The 22,879-nt window shown below is 37.6% G+C and overlaps 1 long non-coding RNA gene and 1 other non-coding gene across 2 annotated transcripts in view; both read right to left on the bottom strand.

Moving 5' to 3' along the window:
* LOC118017040 overlaps positions 1–22,879 on the bottom strand; it is a 75,582-nt gene that overhangs the window by 4,016 nt on the left and 48,687 nt on the right. The gene's annotated exons all lie outside the window — the stretch shown is intronic.
* On the bottom strand, positions 3,147–3,277 carry LOC118017219. Its single transcript, XR_004681083.1, has one exon. It is a non-coding gene; the product is annotated as a small nucleolar RNA SNORA63 (small nucleolar RNA).

Below are 22,879 nucleotides of genomic sequence, written 5' to 3'. Positions count from 1 at the left end.
AAAAAAATTTTTCCCTCTGCACCTGTGTGACCCTTCTCTTTTAGTCTCTCCCTGTTGTGAGTGTGGATACTTGTGATCAAAGACCCAGTTTTGCTTCCTTGGTGTGCAGAAGTCCTTGATTTCAAGATCTTTTGAGATCAAGCTGAGCCATGCACATACGATGGGAAGAGAGCATGATCCCGAGAAGACCAAGTGATACTGGAAGACATATTTGAATGTTGATTCTAAATTTTTTTTTTTTTAAAGATTTTATTTATTTATTTGAGACAGAGAGAATGAGAGACAGAGAGCATGAGAGGGAGGAGGGTCAGAGGGAGAAGCAGACTCCCTGCCGAGCAGGGAGCCTGATGCGGAACTCGATCCAGGGACTCCAGGATCATGACCTGAGCCGAAGGCAGTCGCTTAACCAACTGAGCCACCCAGGCGCCCTTGATTCTAAATGTTAACCAGAGATTTTTCTTTATCTTTCTACAACATAAGAAATAAATTTATTAATTTCATCTTGACTTGGATAAAATTATGCCATACACTGAATACTAAAAATTGTAGCTAGAAATGCTCTAGATGATTGCCACATATACTTTGTAGCATAATATTTTCTAATAGATATACTCTCTTTGAAGAACTTGGCTGGTTCTATGGTTTTTTTCCAGAGAATAATTTTTTACTTGGGGCGCTTGGGTGGCTCAGTGGGTTAAGCATCTGACTTTGGCTTGGGTCATGATCTCGGGGTCATGGAATCGAGCTCCATGTCAGGCTCTGCACTCAATGGGGAGTCTGCTTCTCCCTCTCTCTCTCTCTCTCTCTCTCTCTCTCTCTCTCCCCCTCTGGCCCTTACCCCACTTGGGCTCACTCTCTCTCTCTAATAAATAAATAAAATCTTAAAAAAATAAAAGCATAATTTTTTACTTTAATAGCCTGAGAAATATCCATGGTTAAATTCCACTTAAGTTTAGGAGTCTTTATAGATACTGCCTAATTAATTATAGTTGTTTTAACTTATTACAAAACTAAAAAAAATAGAACTAAAATAGTGCAGATTTAATCATACTTAGTTTTTTATAATAAGACACTGATTGGTTTTATCTAGCCAGAATTCTTTTTTTTTTAATTTTATTATGTTATGTTAGTCACCATACAATACATCATTGGTTTTTGATGTGGTGATCCACGATTCATTGTTTTCATATAACACCCAGTGCTCCATGCAGTACGTGCCCTCCTTAATACCCATCACCAGGCTAACCAATCCCCCTCCCCCCTCCCCTCTAAAACCCTGTTTTTTTCTCAGAGTCCATAGTCTCTCATGGTTCATCTCTCCCTCCAATTCTCCCCCCCATTTTTCCCTTCCTTCTCCTAATGTCCTCCATGCTATTCCTTATGTTCCACAAATAAGTGAAACCATATGATAATTGACTTTCTCTGCTTGACTTATTTCACTCAGCATAATCTCCTCCAGTCCCATCTATGTTGATGTAAAAGTTGGATATTCATCCTTTCTGATGGCTGAGTAACATTCCATTGTATATATGGACCACATGTTTCTTTATCCATTCATCTGTTGAAGGGCATCTCGGCTCTTTCCACAGTTTGGCTATTGCAGACAATCCTGCTATGAACATTGGGGTGCATATGGCCCTTCTTTTCACTACATCTGTTTCTTTGGGGTAAATACCCAGTAGTGCAATTGCTGGGTCATAGGGTAGCTCTATTTTTAAATTTTTGAGGAACCTCCACACTGTTTTCCAAAATGGCTGTACCAACTTGCATTCCCACTAACAGTGTAAGAGGGTTCCCCTTTCTCCACAACCTCTCCAACATTTGTTGTTTCTTTCCCTGCCCATTTTTGCCATTCTAACTGGTGTAAGGTGGTATCTCAATGTGGTTTTGGTTTGGATTTTCCTGATGGCTAATGATGATAAACATTTTTTCATGTGTCTGTTAGCCATTTGTATGTCGTCTTCAGAGAAGTGTCTTTTCATATCTTCTGCCCACTTTTTGACTTGATTATTTGTTTTTTGGGTGTTGAGTTTGAGAAGTTCTTTATAGATCTTGGATACCAGCCCTTTATCTGTAGTGTCATTTGCAAATATCTTCTCCCATTCTGTGGGTTGCCTCTTTGTTTTGTTGCCTTTTTCCTTTGCTGTGCAGAAGCTTTTTATCTTGATGAAGTCCCAAAAGTTCATTTTTGCTTTGTTTCACTAGCTTTTAGAGATGTATCTTGAAAGAAGTTGCTGTGGTCGATGTCAAAGAAGTTACTGCTCATATTCTCCTCTAGGATTTTGATGGATTCCTGTCTCACATTGAGGTCTTTCATCCACTTTGAGTTTATCTTTGTGAATGGTGTTAGAGAGTTGTCGAGTTTCATTCTTCTGCATGTGGCTGTCCAATTTTCCCAACACCATTTATTGAAGAGACTGTCTTTTTTCCATTGCATGTTTTTTCCTGCTTTGTCAAAGATTATTTGACCATAGAGTTGAGGGTCCATATCTGGGTTCTCTATTCTGTTCCATTGGTCTATATGTCTGTTTTTGTGCCAGTACCATGCTGTCTTGGTGATCATTGATTTGTAATATAGCTTGAAATCGGGCAACGTGATGCCCCCAGCTTTGTTTTTCTTTTTCAACATTTCCTTTTATCTAGCCAGAATTCTTAATGAATGGGAGTTTAAAAGTGTAACTGTCTTTTCTGGGAAAGGATCAAATCAACAGAGCTGCTATTCAAAAACTAAATTTAAAAAATCAACCTAGAATGTATTGTGTCCAGTACTTTTATATGATCAGTATTTGTCTACATCTTTTATATATGTCATTCTCTATAAAGTCATTGATGTTGACAGAGATAACCCTGATGGCCTGGAACATACAAAATCAAAAGAAAGATTATATGATATTTATTACATTCTATTGACTAAGGTAACATGAATGTTAATACAATTTTTTTTTAAGATTTTATTTATTTATTTGACAGAGAGAGACACAGCGAGAGAGGGAACACAAGCAGGGGGAGTGGGAGAGGGAGAAGCAGGCTCCCTGCTCAGCAGGGACTTGATCCCAGGACTCTGGGATCATGACCTGAGCCTAAGGCAGACGCTTAATGACTGAGCCACCCAGGTGACCCTCAAGTCAGTGTTTAAGTTGGTAAACATGTCTGAGACCATGCATCCCTGACTGCTAAGCACCATGGCGGACAGGGCTAGAAAGGTAACAGCTTTATTTTCAGCAGGGGGCAAAGACAAGGCAGCACTTTACAGCTACATTGTAACTAGATCCTGCATCATTAATACAATTTTTAAAGCCTTTAAATAAAAATGTTTGAAATAAGAAAAAGGGGGGGCTTAGGTTAAGACTAAGATAATTAGAAAATCATCCATGACCTTAAGAGTAAGAAAAAATGAATATCAGTGTTTGTCAGAATTTTTTATTATCTTTTAGCTCTCTAACTTAATATACCTGTGCTTATGACAAATAAGATGGGCTTGTCTATTTCTTATGTGTCATATAAATGGACTCCAAAATGGTCCCAGCCAAAAACAAGAAAAAAAATTAATCAATTCATTCAGGATCACCTGGTAAAATACTAATAGAATGGGAATTAACATTCAAAATCTATGTTCCTTATTAGAACTTTTTCCAAGAGATGTTAGGAATGCTACCATTTTAATATCTAAATATACTATTTAAATATAATATTATAAATATAATATTAAAAGTCATAAGCCAATATTTGGGAGTCAAAATCAAATACTAGCACAATGACTGCCACATGAAATTATACACATTATTGTGCTGATATTTTACTATTGCTTAAAATAAGAAGGCTGGAGCTTAAAATATTTGTCGATAGTACAGAAATTATTGTTGAACTCACTAAAACTATGGGATCTAATTAATTACAAATAGAAGTTTAATGCCTCACATATTTTCAAAGATGAATGATACATAGATAATTTGTCCAAACATCCACCATTTCATCCATCTGTCCAGTACTGTCCAGTACTCTAATATTGATACACATATTCTAATATCAAGAGGATTATAAATGCTGAGATAAACATTAAATGTTATTTTATCAATTGTATTTTATGTGTACTCTGTGCTAGGCCCTGGGCTTAGAATTAGGTATATCATAATAAGCACATTAAAAAAAAAATTTCAAGGCAAAAATCTTCAAATTCATTTCATGAGAAACAGGGAACTGATGCAAGAGAATAGTTGCATTCGTACATGACATGACTAATTAATCCAAATATCTGTATAATTTTTCTATCATCTAAATAAAAGGATATATTGTTCCATTTTGTGCAGTTGAAGAGAAGTCCTCAGGAACCTCATGATTTAAATTTTTAAATCATATTTGTGGCCTTAATTAGCCAAGTAATTCTGGTAGTTGAGTAGATACATAGGAAATACTGCATAAATTGGCTGTGTCCATAATTTTATTAAACCCTCTACGGGGCAACAGGGATGAGGGTAGTAGACAGAGAGGACAGTATCAATTTTATCTCAAAATGCTTAACAAAGCAGCAGTTTTGCAGGATAATATTTGATGACTGTGTTTTTCAAGATGCTTTACATTTTTAAAATATAATTTAATTATTAACATTATATTACACAAGAAAACCTAAAGGAAAGTTCTGGCAATTAGTTTTTCCTTCTACTCATAATGAAAGATTTGTGAGTGACAAAGTAAAATATAAACGTCTTCACTGATAGGTCAGGTTGTCATTGCCTTCTGTATTTCACCACAAAAATGTACATTGATCATTTCATAAAATATTTAGAAGTTGAAAGATTCGGGGGCACCTGGGTGGCTCAGTTGGTTGAGCGACTGCCTTCGACTCAGGTCATGATCCTGGAGTCCCGGGATCGAGTCCCGCATCAGGCTTCCTGCTCAGCAGGGAGTCTGCTTCTCCCTCTGACCCTCCTCCCTCTCATGCTCTCTGTCTCTCATTCTCTCTCAAATAAATAAAATCTTTAAAAAAAAAAAGAAATTGAAAGATTTGAATAATTTTTATGTTGCCGCTGAACAAACATGATATCAACTGTGAAGATATAATGATTGCCTCAAGCTAAACAGGAAAATCAAATTAATGTATATTTATTGAAGACCTTCTACATATAAAGAATCTATATACACTGGGTACAAGTCAGTCCTGATTTTTTATGTTGACAGAGAGTTTTCAGATGACCGTGACTCTAAGATCAATACATTTTTGTTGTGTTAGGAGGCATTCTCTTTGCTATTTGTCTATGAGGTATAGCTACCAACAAAATGAAAAGATTCACTTGTGCTACATATAAAATAGCACATGCAAAACCAGTATGAAACCAAGTGTAGTGGAAAGAATGACGGACTCACTTAAACTTTGTACTAAATTACTTCTGCGATGATAGAATTGGCCATTTCTCAGTTTCTCCAATTATAAAATAAGGAGTTTGTAATACCCAAGGTGTCTTCGATAAACATTTTACAAACATGGCCTGAAGCCAGAAATATAACTATAATACCATAAGGTCTATCAAGATTTCCTTTATTTGGTCTTAACCCATGAAAAATGGATATTAAACTTCTTCTTCTTCTTTTTTTTTAAGATTTTATTTATTTATTTGACAGAGAGAGACGCAGCGAGAGAGGGAACACAAGCAGGGGGAGTGGGAGAGGGAGAAGCAGGCTTCCAGTTGAGCAGGGAGCCCGAGATGCGGGGCTCGATCCCACGACCCTGAGATCATGACCTGAGCTGAAGGCAGATGCTTAACAACTGAGCCACCCAGGTGCCCCTGGATATTAAACTTCTTGTCTAATATTTTCTGCAGACACTTTTATAGAAATGGGCAAAACGGATCACCTTATTACACTTCACTAAGAAATAGAAACATTTCTTAAAAGCGACTGGATGTGCATGTAGCATCTGTACTCAGTCTTAGTATTCCACAAATAAAAATTATACCTGATATTCCACAATTTTATTTGAATGCTTGGTGGTCATTGTATTGAATAAAATTGTGATTAAGCAGTAACAGCATAAAGTAGCAAGTAGAAGGGAAAATTGTGCCATTTATGATTAGTCCTGGTGCTACTTATCTTAATAGTTTTTTTCATCAAAAAAGTAATGCATGGGATATACTAGAAGTTCTCAAAAATTTTGAGAAGTGCTAATTTTTATTTTCATGAAGATATGAAATCTCTTTTCAGAGGAACAAGAAGGGAGGTGCTAGACAGCTTGGCAGGTGAGAAAGCAGGTAGTGAAATTTGTCAAATGATACCAAGAATGGTGCCTGACTGGAGATCAACCAGGTAAGTCTTCAAGATATATCTGCAGAGCCCGATTTACTTGTTGGAAACTTTTGTCCCATGCTATGTCATATTTTTGGCAATAATATTTTATTTCATATGCAATATCCTATGTATGAGATGAACTTTGTTGAACACATTTCATTAAATACATATTTAAAAGATATATAAATCTGGAAAACTCACCTTTCTTCCCTCTTTCCTTCCTTCCCTCCCACCTTCCCTCCTTTTCTTTCTTCCTCCCTCCCTTCCTTCCTCCCTCCCTCTTTCCTTTCCTTCCTTTCCTTCATTCGTTCGTTCATTCGTTCCTTCCTTCCTCCTCTCCTTTCCTTCCTTCCATTATCATTTATTGGGAACCTATTTTGTCCAAGAGGCACGAGCTCTAAAGCATTCAGAAATATTTAAAAGATCTAAAGGACATGATTCATGTCTTGGGGGAAATGTAGTATGCAGATACCTGTAGCACAAAGTAGACCATTGTTATTATCACTGCATTAGCATGAAGCTCCACGAAGAGTCAGAGGTTAGAGGGTTCCTTTCCAACTTCAGTGGCCATGGATCAGTCATTTCTGCAAGGTGTCCTTTTCTTTCTTTCTTTCTTCCTTCCTTTCTTTCTCTCTTTCTTTCTTTCTTTCTCTCTCTCTCTCTCTCTCTCTTTCAAAATTTTATTTATTCATTTGACAGAGAGAGAGAGAGCATGCACAAGCAGGGGTGTGACAGACAGAGGGAGAAGCAGGCTCCCCGATTAGCAGGGAGCCCGAGGCGGGACTTGATCCCAGGACCCTGGGATCATGACCTGAGTTGAAGGCAGTTGCTTAACTGACTGAGCCACTCAGGCACCCCTCTGGAAGGTGTCTTTATTCCTTTTAATGCACCATGGTATTTAGAAACCAAGATCTGACATGGGATGCTGCTGCTTGTTCTTGATACCTTTCAGTGGACGGAGTTAGGGAATCTATGTATAAATATAAATATACAATGTGCAATAAGCCCATTTTTTAAAAAAAGATTTATTTATCTGAGAGAGAGAGATAGAGAGAGAGAAAGAGAGAGCTCTCGAGCAGTGGGAGGGGCAGAAGGAGAGGAAGAGAGAGAATCTTAAGCAGACTCCACGCTGAGCATGGAGCCGGACTCAGGGCTTGATCTCTTGACCCCAAGATCATGACTTGAGCCAAAATCAAGAGTCGGATTCTTAACCGAATGAGCCACCCAGGCACCCTGCAATAAGCACATTTTTATCTCTATTTAAAAATCTATATGTATATATTTAAAACCATAAGTTTATATTGATACCTCCAATTCCAATTCAAACTCTAGGCTTCTCTCTAGATTTCTTCTTTTTCTTATTGTAACTTTCTTCCCTAACACTGAGAAACTTGGCTCTCATTGTCATTGATATTATTAGATCAGTATTTCCTGTATATAATCAATCTTCCTTTGCAGCTCCTAGTCCTTCCCACATGCAGAGGCTTTCCTCAACCCACCCTTGCTCTGACATTCTGTAACCAGCCACCTTACCATGTGATACCCTACCCACCCTGGCCAGGCCACAATACCTTGCATCATCAGGTCAGCTGACATGTGGGTGGCTCAATAAAACTTTGATTAACGTCTCAATAGCACAATGTTTATGATTTTCATAGAGCAGCATATTGTCACAAGAAAGCAGCTTCCTGTACTACTAACAATTCTAGGCTTTATTTCTGTGTTAAAATTACATTGTGTTAGTGTCCAACAAGTCTAGTTATTTCATTCCAGACAACAGAAAATGAAGTATGCAAATATATTTTGGATGATGAGGTTTGAAAAGGCTCAGGATCAATGAAGAGGAAGAAAAATTTTCTGTTGACATTTTAAACTGACTCATTTAGTAATTGAATTCTCCCTGGCTTGTAAAACAAACAAAACAAAACAAAACAAAACAAAACAAAACAAAACACCAAACATGAGGTGTTTGAAGATACAAATGTAAAAGAACACAAAGGATACAGAGAGGAAAGAAATTTTTTTAAAAAGCTATGGTTAATTCATGGTATTTCCTAGCCATAACTTCATATACAATTGGAAAGAGAAAAAAGTGAGAAAGAATTTATTCTTAATTACTCTTATAGTTTAAATATAGGAAAAAGTGCTCTGTTATGGAAAAAATAGTAGGAAATGAAGATCTATTAAAAATGTTTGTATTATATATATATATATTTTAAAGATTTTATTTATTTATTTGACAGAGAGAGACACAGCGAGAGAGGGAACACAAGCAGGGCGAGTGGGAGAGGGAGAAGCAGGCTTCCTGCTGAGCAGGGAGCCTGATGCGGGGCTCGATCCCAGGACCCTGGGATCATGACCTGAGCCGAAGGCAGATGCTTAACGACTGAGCCACCCAGTCGCCCCATGTATTATGTATTTTTAAACTGAATTATGACTTGGGAAACATAGGTTGTAATCATATACTAATAACAAATAATCAGCATCTGTAAACCACAGCAATATGGATCAGTGTATGTTATAAGTGAAATGTCGATGACTTGGCGATGGCCAGTAGATTGATGTCAATTCATTGAGGCAAAGGAGTCTATGATTGTTGATCTTTCAAGGATATCCCCATTGCCCTGTTCTTTGCCCTGACAGACTCAGTTTGCTTGGAGTATAATAGTAGCACCCTTTTAACTTTAGGTAGAATTTGGAGAGAGAAAGCTGAGGGATCTCTCAGCAGTTCTTGTCACTTTGACCTACAGGAAATATGCAATTTTAAGGAAAGCCACATAGGCCTAGTTCCACTCTGGACTAAATAAGAATGCAAATTGGACCAATCAGCTGTATTTTATGCCAGCTGTAACTTCTGGGTGGTCTTCAAAGAAAACCCCATTTAGAGTGTGTTTCAGTGATGCAAAGGAAATTTCACAGACTGCTAAAATGAGGGTGGGAGGTCTGCAGTTGAAAGAGAGGGTTTCAATCACTATGTTATGGACAGTGGGAGAAAAGCTGTTCTGGCTACAGCTTCCACCTGAAACTTCGGCCGCTAGTTACTCACTAATATACATTGTTCACAGCATTCTACTATTTCCCCGTAATATCTAGACGAATGCTGAACACTGTTATTCAAGGTGATGTCATGGATTAAAAATGTAATTTAGTACTTTTTGTCCACAGTATTCAATGTTGACAAAATATGCTGTCAATGCTGTCTTTTGTGTAATGAAGGGAAAACAAGCTTTAATAGGATTTCATACTTCAGTTGTGTGACTCAGTGCTAATAGAGTATGCTCAGGTGCAAAATTATTAGTAATATAATACTTTCACATTGAGTATTAAGATAGGAATGGGATTTCTGTCTGTCAAGATTAACTGAAAAATTCAAGACTTGATTGTGAAACATAATATAAAGTTTTAAAGACCACCTTGTTTGATCAAATCCACTGAAAAAATGCTATGTATACAAATAAGGAATATTTGCTGCAACGACACTTGATCGTAAAGATGCTATGAGAACTTTAATCCATTCTGGATGAAGTGAGGAAAATATAGATGAGGTGGTGTCAAGACATGAAGAATGAACAAATAAGTTCAAAAGATGAGAGGAATAAAAATAAATCAAAGCAAGGAAGAAAGAAAAGATAGTGGCTGAGAGTCTCCAAAGATGAAATAAAAAGGGAAACGAGCAAAAAATTTGAATCAACACCACCTTTACATCTAAAAAATACAGATTCTCGATGTGTGGGTATGTGGTCACAGCCTTTACTTATCCCAGGCAATCAACCTGCAACTTGCTTCATAAAAAGCAAATGATCAATGAGCTGGGGCAGACTCTGTATGGCCATTCCCCACTTCCAAAAAATAATTCAAAGGGAGTGTCCCGTCTTGGGCCAGTGGTATTATCCTCATGAATAAAAGGACCGCTCATTAATCATTAATTGTCATGCTGCTGTGAATGCTGCAGAGTGGCTTCCAAAGAATAACCTATTCTCCCTCCCTGATCCTTGATCATATTATTCTTGCAGTAGAAGTTGCTTAGACCTCATTTCTGGGCATCAGTTAGCTCAGATATAGTAGCCGGGACAGGAAGGGTAGAGTGCAAGATAAGGAGATAAGAGGTGCTGAGTTTTAAGAAACAGGCTGTAGCAATGTCTTTTCTCTTGAACCTTCCCTCAATACCACTAATTCTTCTCCTGTAAAGAGGGAATCATGAGGAGTAAAGAAGTCTTGGCTCCAAGGACTGTAGTTCTGAGTCTTCCTATCCTGAGGAAGAATTTGACCGCTTTTAATCTATTTTAAAATGTTGACAGTGCAGATTGGAACAGAAGGTTTGAAGAACGGGACAAGGACCCTGGAATTTCTAAAAGCCCTTGTGTGATGGGGTGGGATCAAAGGATTATCAGGCGAGGTGGGGGGGAGTGGGGAAGATGGACAAAAAAAGGGTATGAAGCAGCAGAAGACAGGGGGAGTCCTGATGGTGGAATCCAGGAACATTATGCTTAAACTGAATGTAAAGATCGCAGTGTTCATGTCAGATGTCACACAAATAGGGTAAAAAATTTAAAAATCAGAATTTAAATTCAGGCAGGGTTGTATGGTTAAGATGGGATTGTCATGATTCTCACAGTTAGTTTGAATATAACCAGAGAAGACCACTGTCTTCCCTTTCACGGAAGAATGATGTATTTTTCGATTTCTTTGTGTCTCTCAAAATTTGTTGGGATGTTGGTCAATTCAATTCTTTTTCCTGAACTTTAATTAATGTTATATTTTTAAAATGACAACCAAGATCATCTCTTATCTCATAAATGAGATACAAATATGCATAAAATTGGTTTTCGCAAGTCTTTAAAATTTGTCATAGGTCCTCCTTTTAACTTATGTGGATTCAAATATGTCATGAGTCCATAATGTCCCCTAACACAACAACTTATAATCAAAGCCCATAATCACATCTTTAGCCTATTCTAGGCATGTTCATTCTATTTACCCCATACACTTCCAGCATTAATAAAATAATTTCATTTGCTTTCCGAATAAAATCTAAATCATTAAATAAAATAGAGATTAGGTAATATACAGGGTAAAGTATATAATGTATGTAATATATAATATATAATAGAAATTAAATAAAAACTGAAACATTAAGTAAAGAACAATACCCTTTAGGAAACTGTGCCATTTCTATTGATTTTACTCCATACAAGGCATAAAAAGACCCACTGTTCTCTTTGTCTCATTCATTCATTCATTCATTCATTCATTCATTCAATTCTAATTGAGGGCCTTCTGTGCTTAAAAAAAATGCCAGGAGGAATTACAAATGTTTTGGCAAAACCACTATTATTATTATTATTTTTAAAGTATTTTTTAAGATTTTATTTATTTATTTAACACAGAGAGAGAGAGAGAGCAGGTAGGGAGAGGAAGAAACAGGCTTTCTGCAGAGCAGGGAGCCCAGTGTGGGGCTAGATCCCAGGACCCTTGGGATCATGACCTGAGCCTAAGGCAGACACTTAGCCTGAGCCTGGCGCCCCTTGTCAAAACCACTATTAAATTATGCTCTGGCACATAGTAGGTGTTCAATAAAACTTAGTTGAATGAAATAATGAATTTTCAAGATTTTTTCTATATAAACTTACTCATAACTTGACTTCATCCCCCACCTATCTGTATTCCCAAATATCCAAGAAAGAACCAAGTACAAACAAAACACAATGATTAGTCTAACATCATATTTTACCTGTATCGGTCCATGCACTAGATAAATCATGAAAGATACTGATTTTTTTTTCCTAAATACAAAGGGATTTTGTATTCTTCTATGATCAGTTTTGCTTTAAAACTAATCAGGTTTACCAAACAACAAAGCAACATGAAAATATGTTTAAAACTCAGTTGCCCTAAATTTTCATTGCATTCTGTTTCTCTAAAGATAAACAGGTAATAAACTATAGAATCAACACTTTACCCCTTTTTTGCTGAGCATAAATTGGCCCTTAGCCTGTCTATGGGTAAGTTGTTTAATGTGCAGAGAGAAATAGTATTGGTAATTACACATGACAACCTGTAATAATAATAATAATAGTAATAATAAAAGTATAATTATAGAGTTCCCAATAATATATTACATATAAACCGGTTTAAATTTGATGATCATAATTCTTGAGACGTTTAGGGAGAAAGAAAACATCAGGAAATCATAATCTTTTAACAGTGTTTCAACAATTCATTAAATAGATTTTAACACTAAGATGCAAAGGCCCATGTTCAAGTATTCTCTAGATTTCATAGCAATTTGAAAAATTTATTGTGTTAAGTCATCTTAGAAGGGCAAACTTTTCATTAAGCATATTGAGAATTCTCTTAAAGATTACAATGGTGACTACTTTACTTCCCAAATAATGACTGATTTAAGAATAGATTTTAAAAGCCAGCATTGCTATTAGTAAAGGATTTCAATCTGTACTTCTTATCACTTATGAGTCAGATTGGGTCATTACTGCTTTTGGAGTTCTGACAACCCTGCAGGTGTCTTCTCAATTGTCGACTTCTCATAAAATCCAGAGGGATTGGACAAATTTCTCCAACCACAGCTGTGCTTAGAAAGAGTAAAGGCTCTCCAATTTCAAGGTTTGGAGGCTTTTTGGTTGAAGAAGCTGCAATTATAAGTTATTTTGAATTTACTTGGCACCTTGGTAGGTCCTCTTGCAGTTTACTCTTTTATTTTTCCATTTTCAAAATAACTGAAATAAAGAAGTACAGCTTAGGGAGAGCTCAAGCCATGGAAGTAAAAGGAAAATCTGTATTAAGTTCTCCAAAGACCTCTTGTTCAGGAAAGTGGGAAATCTTCTACCTCGGGGTGCAAATAATTGATGCCCTTGGGGGGTGATCAAACAAGAGAAGGGCAAGTGTACTTAATGGGAATTGACTCAAGGGTCTTGAATTTTCATCCACTGTGCACAATCCACAGTTCTTTTCTTCTGAGGTTCCTTGTGGCATGCTCTCAGAAAGTTCTGTGAGATTCTCTCAGGCGATCTTTTAACATCCTTTCATTGCCATGCTGAGTTTGCAGTGTTCCCATATAGAAACCTGTACAAACTCTCCAATGAATGATTGCTCAGCTTTATCAGCCTTGTGAGCCTCTCCAGGATGTGAGCAAACAACACTGAGGAAAGACATTTCACACCTTTCAGTTCCTAAGCCTCTATCTTTATACAAAGCCAACGTATTGTGTGCGCCTTGAGCTTTTGCGTGAACAATGCAAGTAGCCTGGCACCACCATATCAGCCTTTCCCCAAATCCTCGTCTAGGGAAACAGTTATCCCTTATCACAGGAACAAGAGTAAATTTATTTTTGCTGCTGAAAAGAAAAAAAAATCATTCAATTTAAAGGATTAACAGATATTAAAATAATATTTGTATAAGGTTAAGCCCACAGACTGGCAAACAGTGAGCTCTCTCGAACATTAATAATCTGGAGATAATACCTGTTTTACTTCAAAGACTTTAAAGGGAGCCTCTCAGTAGCATGTGAATTAATATGGATGATCAAGAATTCATTGTAGAGTCCCAATTTTTAGTTGAATGATCAGAGGCCTATATTCAATCACTATGTTTCATAGCAATTTGAAAATCTGTAATCCAAAAAATCCCTTAAAGAAAAACTTCTATTTAAGTTGCTCAGCTTGAACGAAGAACATCTCATATTAAATGTCACAAAATTTGTCATCCAAAATAAAGAACTTTTTGTGTCACGTTTGATGTGTTACTGAAAGGTATGAGGGTCAAGTTCATTATATAATCATTACAAATCACACACTGCATTTTACATTTCAAAATATCTGCAAGCAATATTCTGAATAGTAAATGTGCAGAACTGGCAAAATAATCTATATAAGAAGGGGAATAGAGGAAATGTAGGGTCTGAGCTTGAGTCATTAGAAAGTAGAGCTAGAGAGAAGAGCTTGTTTATTTGGGGAGGTGATCTAGGGAGATAGGTGTGTAAGACAGGGGCGAACAAAACAGGGAAAGAGAGAAAACCAAAGGCAATTCAAAATGGTGTGTTCTTTAGCTGAACAATGCTGTGGTCAACTCTGCTTGATCCTCGGGGGAAGTTCTGAGGAGCTATATGGATTACATCACAGAACTTACCCCTTATTCCACCAGGGGCAGAAAATAGCAGATATCATTGACAATCTCTCTGACCTCACTGGAAAAGAGGTGTCCTATGAGGCATTAATTTCTTTGCATACAGATTGTACATATATGATTACTAATGGTCCTATATCAAAGATTCTATATCACAGAAGCCCTGGGGCAGAAAGCAAGAGATCTGTTGTATGGCTGAGGTGAGATGCTTTCAGGTGCTATGCAAAGCTCCTTGCTGCAGCAATGGCTGGAGTAAAAAAAAATGGCTGAGAGGATGTGAGATGGGGCACAAAATGTGTCTACCCTTTGATTGGTTCATATCTGCTCATGTTCTCCATTAAATCTAATTAGTCAGGAATCTTCAGTGGTAGGACAAGCTATGATCTCTATAAAAGACTTATGACATGGGGCGCCTGGGTGGCTCAGTAAGTTAAGTATCTGCCTTCAGGTCATGATCCCAGAGTCCTGGGATTGAGCCCCAGGTTGGCTCCCTGTCTGCAGGGAGCCTGCTACTCTCTCTTCCATTGCCCCTCCCCCCAGCTCGTGTTCTCTCTCTCAAGTAAATAAATAAAATCTTTAAAATAAAAAGACTTATGACAGGAGGTCATTTGTGTGGGAATGTGTGTGTAAGACTATGATTCCTGTTAAAGTTTTCTGACTTTAGTTGGTATTCATTATTTTTCTCCTCCACTAATTGTTTTAGATTTCTGTCATTCACAACTAGCTCTTCAACTGGTCTAGGTTGTCTACCTAGTGGGAAAACACAGACCACACACTGCACATCCACAAGGCACTTGAGCCCTTATTTGCCTTACCTTCATTGGGCCAAAAGTTATAATTTCCCACCTACATTTATCACCAAGCACATAAGCACCAAGTACCACCCTGAATCCCCTTGGTTCCAGAAGTAGTTCATTCTCATTGTGTTACAGAAACTCCAGCTCTTCATGACAATCTTTATCTATTAACACTGACAATATATGTTCTTTGCATATTTTCCACTGGCACAGCCATATGAATAGGTGGTAGTTATGTCTTCAAGTCGGTGGAACTCTTATGGTGGAATTATTCCTAGTGGAAGCATTCTCCCTCTGGGAACCAGAACCTCTTATTTGTAGAGCCCATGTTGTAGGGGTGAGAAGCACAACTTGTGCAACTGGTTCACTGAGTATCGGTTTAAGGGGCTACCATATCTCCACTCCTTGGTCTCTGGGCTTATGCATTCTAGCTGCTGGGGATGCACTAATATATTTCAGTTGCTGATTCATTGTATATACTGTATTCTGAAGAATATGCCCCAAGTCTGAAGAATATGCCCCAAGTCTGAATATACATTGCTGTTTCAAGGGTGGCATGGTATGGTGGAGCAGGTGGATCCTTCTTGCACGTTTCTGGGGTCATAAAATGTTCCAAATTGGTTTGAGGCAACGTTGTGTGAGACTCCACACAAACCAGTTAGGCATTCTTTAAGTCTCCGGATGGTGGTGCTGGTGGGAATTCCTGTGCACAGGGAAGGTAAAGGCACGCATGGAGTAGGTATCATTTCTGTTAAGGATACATTTCTGTCCTCTCTAGGATGGAAAAGTCCAAGGTAATCAACCTTGTCAATCAGTAGGGCCCACAGCAGTTTCTTTTTATCATATCACCCTGTGTATTCCCTTTGAAACACTTTTTACATTCTGAAATTATATTATTTGTTTGTTAATCCCGATAAGGATGCAAACTTGTTGAGGTTAGAAGTGTCGCCTCTTTTATATAGTATTATATACTCAGGAGGCCTGGCACATAGTATGGACTGGGGAAATACTCCTCTTTGCACTCTGAATTAGTACTTATTCTTTACTTCCTTTGGGTGCCAGTCAGAAGGGAACTTGCATTTACTGAATTCTTTTTTATATGCCAGATAACTTATGTACATTATATATGATGTGGGTGCTGCAATTCTTCCCAATTTATATTTGAGGAATCAGCTGACAGTCAACTTGCTTAGAGTCATACCACTATCCAGATAGGTCTTTGGGTCCAAATTCAGGTGTACCTTGCTCTGGAACTACTGAATCAGGATCCCTTTTGGGGTGACAATTTGTCACCAATTCCTTATATCCCCTTTTGTGATGATGTGTCAAACTTCTAATAAATGTTCCAGACATGACCAAAACAGAATAGACTGTCTTTCCCAATGATCGTTTATTTCCCACTCAGGTAAATGGCAGCATTCTTCATTGGATAAATAAAGGTGATTTCTAACTTCTCCCTCTTTCTCACCTCCCTCCAAAACTTTCTTTTAGTGACTATAACTGTAAAACAAAATGCCAGGCACACCTGCATTTTGTGATGAGGTTTCTCCTATTCACACAATTTCTATTCCTGACAGAAAATTCAAATGCCATACCATCTGGTACAAAACCCGTTACCCACAATCCTACTGGCCACTTGCCAAGTCCTATCAATTTGCTTCCTAAATATCTCCTAGTCCTGTTCTTTTCTTTAACTGACAATTCCCCAAATTAGTTCATGTCATTGTCAGTTTCCACCTAGCTGCTAAGCCGTAGTGGAAAATCTGTCTATATAAAATCTCTTTTCACTTTCTGCATAGAGTCCCTCCACCTTCCTTTAGGTAAAATTTCCTTACCTACTACCTTTCCAGGTGTTTTGGGCTTGCCTGTCATAGTCCTTTGCCCCCATGGCCATGGAGATGAGCACCTAAGCCTGGCCAATTAGAATGCCCCATCCTCCCGACCACAATGCTTGGTGAAAAAAAGCACAAGATCCAGCCAGGCCATCTGCATCCAGAGTTTTCTGAATTGAAAATAGAGTGGGGTCTCTCTTTTTACCTATGTTTTCTGAGCTCAAAAAGCATGATCCTCACTGCACAGAGGAGTCTAAGAAGGTGAGTTCAACACATAGGCAGATGTAGATGGGATGAAATGAATTCTGATGACATGTTTTGACCCTGTTTATTCAATCTTGAGTAAATCTAGTTTCATCCTTGCCTTTCTAGTCATAACTGTCAATATTTGGTGTTTTTCTTTGTGGCTTAAAATGGGCTGATTTTAGTTTATTCAATTGCAAATTAAACATCCAATAATGGACTTGTTTTCTTGCCCAACCCTGGGCAAGGCCCACATACCCGCTTGTGGCATAACTCTTCTTATGGTTTTACCCCCTAATTCATTTTCCATGCTGCTTACAGAGTGAGCAGTCTAAAATAAAAATCTGTTCAAGTTAGTCCTTGTATAATGCTCCAGAAATTTCCTTCAACTTTCGGGGAGTAGACTTCAGTTCAAACTCCTTAATTTATCACACAAGACTAATCTTTCAACTTTCTCATCTCATGTCCTCCGCTCTCCATTCTCCTTCTCACTCTTCACAAGGTAGTTTCTCACAAGCACCAGCAGTCTCATACCTCTACACCACTGTGTATGTCGATACTACTGACTAGAGCACCAACTTCTTTTCATCCAGCTGCTTGATACTTCAAGTACCAAGGCACCCAGGACATCTTGAGTCCCAGCAATGATTATATTGCTTTGTAATTATTGCTTTTCTTGTCTGTTTTTTTCCAAGAGACACTGAACTTTAGGAAGGCATATGGGATGGTTTGTCTCTATATTTTCTGTGCCTGTCACAATGCCTGGCAAAAAATATGTGCCCAGTAAATGTTGGTAAATGAAGGAATAGAGTTACTGAGATACAGGACCTTTGATGGTATGCCTTGATTACAGAGCAATTAAAACATATAGGCCTTAACGACATTGGGACAGATTCTTAGACAATTCAGTTAAAGTAAGATATTAGCTTCCAAAAAGAGAATTCAAAATGAAAATCATTGTCAAACAAAGCATGGATACTTTCCTCCTTTTCTCTTTCAAAAATTGTTTCTTACTTTTTCAAAAGATGTATTTATTTATTTGAAAGAGAAAGGGAAGGAGAGAGAGAGAGAGAGGAGGGGCAGAAGGAGAGAGAGTCTCAGGAGACTCTATGCTGAGGGGTGCTCATTTCCATGACCCCGAGATCATGACCTGAGCCGAAACCAAGCATCGGTCACTTAACCGACTGTGCCACCCAGGCGCCCCTTGTTTCTTACTTTTTGAAAGACTAAGACACAAGAGGGTCCAAAGTCTATCTATGTCAGGAAATATTCATTCCTGAAATGAATTATTTGGTTTTGAAGTATAAAAATTATTGTAATGATGATGGCTCTATCTGTATATAATTAAGTCAGATGTGACAGCACACATTTATTGACAGGAGCCATAGTTGCTATAAAAGTTCTCATTCAGTTTTCCCATAAAGCTGACTCAATTTAGGAGAATGGAAAATTTGATGGGGAATGCAGAGACAAAAGAAATGATGAAGAAATTATTTCTTTTTAGTTTTTTTAGTTTCAAGTGATTAACCTTATTGAAGAGATGTATTTCTTCAAGAGTTGCTGATTCAAACAATATAATATTAAATATATTTTTCGACAAAGGTTAGCTAACATCCAGCCCATATCACATTTCATCTCTTTGATGAAAGGGCATGTCAAAATCTTTCACTAAAGGGTAGCATCCAAAACCGATTTGGGTGACTGTTCCCTGTGTTCAAGTTTAGCTAAATTTCAATTGTGTGTGTGTGTGTGTGTGTGTGAATGTGCATACATGCATGAGTACATATGTGCTGAAGGAGGAGGAATTTCTCTCCAAAGATAACATGTGTGCCCCAAGTCTTCATGTTGCAGCCCTTTAAACTGACTAGCTTCCTCCGGACATATCTAGTTTTTCCTAGGTCTCTAACTTCTTAACCATCTTGCACTCCAGATCACTATGGAACTTTCTTATAATTTCTTTATATCCTTCAGTAGTAAGAATCTTCTTTTTTCAAGGCACAATATCCGGTTTTATTTGCAATTCCTTTTCTAGGTATTTACTAAATTCTGATCTGCCAAAGTTTCTAAAAAAATATTATCCACATTGCCTTGTCTTTGTTTTTGGAATCCAGCATCAGATTCTACTATGATAGTCCCAGGTTGACTGTTCTCTTCAATTCTTTTTGTATTTTCCTTCAAATAGCTTTAAAATTGGATTAAACTATTCTCTCAAAGCTCCAAGTTTTTTTCTGCACTTCACTCTTCAGAACCCCTACCTTCATCTAGAATCATCTCTGAAAACTCTGCCCCTCCACTCTCATCTTGCCAATCCTTCAACTCCTAATATATTCATTCTCTCATAACTTCACTTAGTAGTCCTTTGTCTTCCTTTAAGATAGTCATCTATGAAAAAAACAAAACAAAACAAAACAAACAGGGGCGCCTGGGTGGCTCAGACAGTTGGGCGTCTGCCTTCGGCTTGGGTCATGATCCCAGGGTCCTGGGATCGAGCCCTGCGTCGGCTCCCTGCTCAGCGGGTAGCCTGCTTCTCTCTCTCCCTCTGCCTGCCACTCCCCCTGCTTGTGCTCTCTCTCTGTCTAATAAAAAATTTAAAAAAATTTAAAAACAAACAAACAAACAAATAGTCATCTATGATTAACATCTCTACAACTAATGGTTTAATTTCTCTATTTCAATGCAGACTGGAGAAGCCTTCCATATTTCTGGTTATATTTATCTCAGGAGAATAAAATCTACCAACATTGTTTAACATTGAAAATATGGAGTCAGTAACAGTTCTTTAAAAGACATTTTGAATTCATATATATTTTATGAAAGACAGTAGTTCATTATCCATGCCCTATAAAAGTAATCTGCATCTTGTACATGGAAAGCAAAGAATAAGAAAGACTTTCCTTTATCCCTGTGAATGTGTTTCCAGTGCTAATAAAGAAGCCTAGACTAACATGCAGAATGGAGCCTTCACTCTATTTGATGCTTTGTTGGCTTCTAAAAGCACAGCTTCTTCATCTAGCAGACAGTATCTATAGTTCATCACATGTAATCCTCTATTTAACTAGATCAGCTCTTTAAGCAAATTTCTTCCTAAATAGCACTCTCTCTTTGTATTTTTACGTCATAGATTGGGACAACTGTGCTCTTAGTTCTTCCTGCTGTCTAAAAGGACACTAAGAAGTTGTCCCTGCGGACTAGTTAGGATGGACAAAAACATCAACTCAAATCTATCAAAGCCCACACAAGATTCTGAAAATTGTATAGCAAACTAACTTTTCTAATTGATAATAAAAATAAAAATAAATTCAACAGACATGGATTAAAGTTATTAAATAACGGTTTCTTAGAAATTTTATAAGATATTATTTGTTGGTGGGGTTGTTATGAAAGTATAAAGTTCAAGAATTTTTCAGGGGAAGAGAGAATGGTTAATTTCAAGCCAAATTTAATTAGGAGCACTTTCATTAAAGAGTTGTAATCCCCTGTTTTTATATTTTTAGAATAGAAAGATAGCCATTAAGATTGGAATAGCATCTCCAGTAATTAGTGTTTATAAACATTCTGCATGTGAAACCTATTTTCCTTCTCGTATTTAATAACGTATACTATTAAGAAAACTGCTCATTAAGATCACTAGATATAAGATATTAGCTTATATAATGATGCCCAAAAGGTTATCCTTCTTCTTATTTTAGCCAATAGGTAGTTTGTCTGTCTACAGTAATTTGGTTTCCAAATTCAAAGATCATATCACTAATGGAAGAAAGTAAATAAAAGTACAGGACATTTTTTTCAGTGTGAATTTTCTCTTTACAATTTCCAGCACTCACTGGCATATAAATTTCAAATAAATTTGCTAGTAAATTTTCTTAGTAAATTTAGGCAACTGATCAATGTTGCAGGCTTCAGTGCTGCTTGTCACAGGAAACACCTGGATCTTTTATCTGTCCGTAGTATGGAGATTTCACAGGTAATTTCCAACTTAAGTCTCTTTGGTTGCCCAGAGCCAGGTAAAACACATTGGATAGCTGGAGCAATAATTTTGACAATAAAACTTACTGTGCAAGGAAAACGAAGGTTCTAATTGGGCCCAGGTGTTCCAGTTTGATGTTCCTTCTTTGGAGGTCATGAAGAGTGATGAGTTCATTCAGCTTCATTCTGCCAGGCAAAATTGGGGACCTTAGGCTACAACTGCTTAAAAAAGAGTTTAGTCCATGGATTTCTCTCTACAACCAGCTTATTAATTTGTGTGGATCTTAATACTCAGGTGGGTTGGCTGGAAAATGTTTACTCTATAATTGAAAATAAAATTATTTGATTTAGTGGACTGAAGAGATCACTCCTCTCAGGAGGCCATATTTTGATGGTGTCAGGATTTTCCTCTTACAGTGACTTCTCCACAGAATGGCAGACTCTAGCAAACTTTCCGAAGGTAGTCCAGGTATGAGGATGTGCTGACCACGGTAGACAAAGCCTGCAGGTCCAGGCTGAACTGGTAAAGTTCGTTTCTGTTTCTAATTCTGCAAGACCATCTTCGAAGGCATGTGGGAGAGGCAGGTTTTTCAGCTGTCTTTCAAATCAATCCATATTTCCTGAGCTTCTGTGTTCTGGAGACCATATTGCTTTCAGCAAAGGAAAAGACTCCAGAGATCATTATTCAGACCCCCTCTCACCTCCTATTTTATAAATGGAATTGAGGTCTTGAAAGGGCAAATGAGTTGTCCAGACTACACAGTTATCCGATGGCTTTGCTGAGATGAGAGCCCCATGTTCTTGGTCCCAGTCCAGAGCTCTTTGCACTGTGCTATGCTGGGAAATTCTGTCTCTCTGCTCTGTTGTAATCACTGTTTTCCATAGACTCCCAAAATCTGAAATGTTTTTTTCCCATATGAATTCCTAAAATCTCAGGTTCCATTTTGGCTTTCAATTCTGGTTCATTATCCTGATTCCTCAAACCATTGCAATACAAGTCCTGTTCTAAAAGTCCCCATCCTGGTCCTCCCTTTCCCAGAAGCTTTTCTCTTCATTAGAATTTGCAAAGAGAGAAATAGCAGTTTGTCTTTCAAGACTGTGCTTTCTGATTCCACTTCAAACACTACTCAACTTTTCCTTTTCTGACCCTCTGCCACAACTGAACGATAACTGTTTCCACTAAAATGCTATGGAGATTTGTATCTTGTGGAATAATCGCTGCTGTGTACTTTTCTTATGTTCACTATTTGTGAGTTATATGAAGACAATGAGCATGTGTATAGTCTTCAGATTTTTTAAAACATGTTTTCTTCCTTCCTTCCTTCCTTCCTCCCTCCCTCCCTTCCTTTCTTCCTTCCTTTCTTTCTTTTTAGAGAGAGAGAGAGAGTGAGTGAGGTGGGGAGGGGCAGAGAGAGAAGGAGAGAGAGAGAATCTTAAGCAGGCTCCATGTCCAGCATGGAGCCCAACTGGGGGCTCGATCTCATGACCCTGAGATCATGACCTGAGCCAAAATCAAGAGTTGGATGCTTAACCGACTGAGCCACCCAGGCGCCCCTACAGACTTCAGATTTATTTATTTATTTATTTATTTATTTATTTATTTATTTATTTATTTATTTATTT

Source organism: Mirounga leonina, unplaced genomic scaffold (genome assembly GCF_011800145.1).
Source record: "Mirounga leonina isolate KUSES-001 unplaced genomic scaffold, KU_Mleo_1.0 Mir_168, whole genome shotgun sequence".
NCBI classification, from domain to species: Eukaryota; Metazoa; Chordata; class Mammalia; order Carnivora; family Phocidae; genus Mirounga; species Mirounga leonina.
Note: the sequence above shows the minus strand (reverse complement) of the source record. Positions and strands in the feature narration are given on the sequence as shown.